Raw genomic sequence first — 4,251 nt, forward strand, 5'->3', positions numbered from 1 at the left:
TGTAGGGTACCTTTCCCCCCACCTCCTTGTGAGTATTTCTGCTTTCTTTTTTGGTTTTATTGTGAAAATAATGTACAGAGGGGTTACAATTATATGGGAAAGGTAGTGAGTACATTTTTTATCAAGCATTGTTGCCCCATCCTTTGTTTCCACTTCCCATCCCTTCCCATCTCACACCCCCCGCCCATCTCATGCCCCCCTCGCCAAAGTTGTAAAGTTCATTATCCCACATGACTTGTATATCTCATTGTTGCAATGGGTCCACCCATATCCCAATTTAAACAATTTGTTTTTCCCTTCCCCTTCACAAATTATAACAACATCAAGTTCAGTGAAAGCAAGGGTTATAACGTGGGGGAAAGACATACAAACCAACAAAGAAATCAACATATAAATAAGTTAGAAACACTAGAAAGAAAGAAAAAAAAACATTTGCATCCTTATTTTGGGGTCATTTCACTTAACGTCAACTTATCTGACCTTTTCTGTTTGTCTCATACATATACTAGTTGTTGTAAATAAGAAAACCATGGGACATATGTATTTTTGGGCCTGGTTTACTTCACTTAATATATTTTTTCCAAGTCTTTCCATTTCCTAACGAATGGGACAATGTCATTCTTTCTGATGGAGGCATAGAATTCCATTGTGTATATATACCACATTTTCTTTACCATTTATCTACTGAGGGGCATCTGGGTTGGTTCCAGATCTTAGTTATAGTAAATAATGCTGAAATAAACATAGTTGTGCTGCTAGCTTTAGTGTGGTCTTGTTTGTGATTATTTGGGTAAATGCCCAAAAGTGGGATTGCAGGGACATAGGTGAGATCTATGTGGAGTCTTTTCAGGAACTTTCACACTACTTTCCAAAGTGGTTGAACAAGTTTACATTACCACCAACAATGTAGTAAGGCTCCCTTCTGTCCACCTCCCCTCCAGGATCTGTTGTTATTAGAGTTCCTGATTTTAGCCATTCTAACTGGTGTTAGGTGGTATCTTAATGTTGTTTTGATTTGCATTTCTTTTATGGCTAGGGAGGTGGGGAATTCTTCATGTGTCTATTGGCCATCCTTCTTTCCTCTTCAGAGAAGTTTCTCTTTAAGTCTTTCGCCCACTTATTTATTGGGCAATTGTTTCTTTGAGGATTTGTTGTTGGAGGATTTAATTTTTTTTAAATCCAGGTATATTTTAGATATGAAACTCTTGTCTGTTTTATATTCCAACCTCATCCTTCAAGGAAATAGAAGAGGCAATACAAAAATTCATATGGAACAATAAAAGATCCTGAATAGCAAAAATGATCCTTAACAGAAAGAACAGTGCTGGGGGAATATCAATACTAAATTTTGAACTCCATTACAAAGCCATAGTAATCAAAACAGATTGGTACTGGCACAAGAACAGTCCTCAGAAACAATGGAATAGAATTGAAAAGGCAGACATGAACCTACAGACAAATAGCCATCTAATCTTCCATAAGGGAGCTAAAAAATAGAATGGAAGAAAGACAGCCTCTTCAGTGCTGGCAAAATTGTGCTGGCAAAATTGATTAATCACGTTTAGAAAACTAAAGTTAGATCCTTATCTATCACTCGGCACCAGAATGAAGTTCAAATGGACCAATGACCTCGGAGACAAAACAGACCCTCTGAAAACATTACAGGATGGAATAGGAGTAACCCTACTTCTCCTTGGCACAGGCTGAAATTTTCTTAATAGAGACCCAGAAACACAGCAAATGAAAGAAAGGTTGCACACATGGGATTACATGAAGTTGCAGAGCTTCTGCATGGCAAAGGACATAGCTAGCAAGATCAGGAGAAAGCCTACAGATTCACTAGCCATTCAACGGACAAGGGTCTCATATCTAAAATATACCTGTTTTTGTTTATAATAGGCATTCTGATTAGGCAGAGATGGAAGTTCAACATAGATTTTATTTACACTTCCTTGATTACTAAGCAAGTTGAATATTTTCAAATATTCCTTAGATACCTATATCTGTTTGGGGAACTATCTAGTCAATTCACTTGCCTATTTATTGATAAGATTATTTGTTCTTAGGATGTTTCATTTTTTGTGTCTATACATTCTTAATAATAGGATTTATTTTGTTACTCAAAATGCAGGAGCTTAGGCTTATTTTACTTATTCTTAACAAAAGATGCCTTATGAACTTCAAATTATTTAATAGATGATTGGTTAAAAAATGAGAACAAGGATGTGGTTCACACAGGAGGGTTCCTGTCAATAACTACATGTTCTGAACTCAGACTTCAGGGTATACAAAAAAGATATTCTTTACTTTAAAACAATAAAACCTAATCGGCTATATTTTCTCAAAATACGTAATTCTAAATATTTCACTATTCTTTGCAATAAAACTATTGCAAATTTTACAACAGATGAACAATTTTAGGTTCTAATCAGTCAAGCAAGCAAAACAAAAACATACAACTTTGGCCAGGTGCTGGTGGCTCATGTCTGTATTCCTAGCTACTCAGGAGGCTGAGATCTAAGGATTACAGTTCAAAATGAGCATGGGCAGGAACTCTGTGAGACTTATCTCCAAATAACATCCAGAAACCTATGGCTCAAGTGATAGAGTGCTTTTCTTGAGCTGAATAGCTGAGGCTCTGCCCCCAGGCCCAGAGTTCAAGCCCCACGACCAACAACAACAACAAAAAAAAACTTTATAGGACTACAGGTGATATATAAATTTACTCATATAAAATAGAAATAGCAACATAAACAAATAAAACTTTAGAACAACAAAACTGAATCAAGTTATATAAAAGACATAAAAAGACTAATAGCCTGAGTTCAAGCCTCAGGGCCAACACAAAAGAAATAAGGAAATGTAGAAAAAGGAAAGGAATAGACAGTGACAGAATTTTGAATTAATCAATCACTGGTGTCTTACACAGGTTGTATTAGCTACATAGGAGGCTAAAGCCAGAAAATCACATTTTTTTTCTTTTTTTTATTGTGAAAATACTATACAGATGGGTTACAATTACATGGGCAAGATAATGAGTACATTTCTTATCAAGCATTGTAGCCTCCTCCTTTGTTTCCCCTTACCATCCCATACACCTCCCTGTACCCCCGCCAAATCCTCCTCGCCCGCACCAAAGTTGTAAAGTTCGTTTTTGACATAACAACTTGTACGTATCATTGTTGCAATGGGTCCACATGTATCCCTATTTAAATGATTAGTTTTTTCCCTTCCCCTCCACAAATTATAACAACATCAAATACAGTGAAAGTAGAGGTTATACCGTGGGGGAAGGACATAGAAAGGAACAAAGAAATAATCTTATAAATGTGTTAGAAACAATCACATGAAAGAAAAAATATTTGAATACATATCTTAGGGTTCAATTCCTAACATCAACTTATCTGACCATTTCTGCTTGTCTCAGACATAAACTAGTAATTGCAAATAAAGGAAATCATGGGACCTATGTTTCTTTGGGCCTGGCTTACTTCACTTAATTTAATTTTTTCCAAGTCTTTCCATGTCCTAACAAATGGGGAAATGTCATTCTTTCTGATGGAGGCATAGAATTCCATTGTGTATATATACCACATTTTCTTGATCCATTTGGAGTTGATTCTAGTTCACAGTGATATATAAGGATCTAGCATTAGTTTTCTACACGTGATTAACCAATTTGCCAGCACAATTTACTGAAGAGGGTGTCTTTCTTCCATTCTGTTTTTTTAGCTTCCTTATTGAAGATTAGATGGCTATAGGTCTGTAGGTTCATTTCAAGGTTTTCAATTCTATTCCATTGGTCCTGAAGTTTATTCTTGTGCCAGTACCAAGCTGTTTTGATTACTATGGCTTTGTAGTAGAGTTTGAAATTTGGTATTGTATTCTTCCAGCATTTTTCTTTCTTTTGGGGATCGTTTTTGCTATTTGGGGTCTTTTATGGTTCCACATGAATTTTTGGATTACCTCTTCTATTTCCTTGAAGAATGAGGTTGGGATATAGATAGGTACTGTTATGTCAAGGTCGCAGGATCCCCACCAAGAAGACCACCGAGAGTCAGACTGTATGGCTGTTTTATTTAAATGGGCTGCAGCTCGGGCCTCGTCCTACACTCCGACACAGCGGAGCCCCGGAGGAAAGCCCCAAGATAAGTATTTGCAGGTCTTATAAGGGCACACAACCAGGTGGTTTAGCACCACGTGTTGCTCTGCTCTGAAACAAGCAACAAATGGTCAGTGCTTCAAATACTC

The sequence above is a fragment of the Dipodomys merriami genome, unplaced genomic scaffold, assembly GCF_024711535.1.
Source record: "Dipodomys merriami isolate MVZ:Mamm:240054 unplaced genomic scaffold, mDipMer1.0.p SCAF_166, whole genome shotgun sequence".
NCBI lineage: Eukaryota > Metazoa > Chordata > Mammalia > Rodentia > Heteromyidae > Dipodomys > Dipodomys merriami.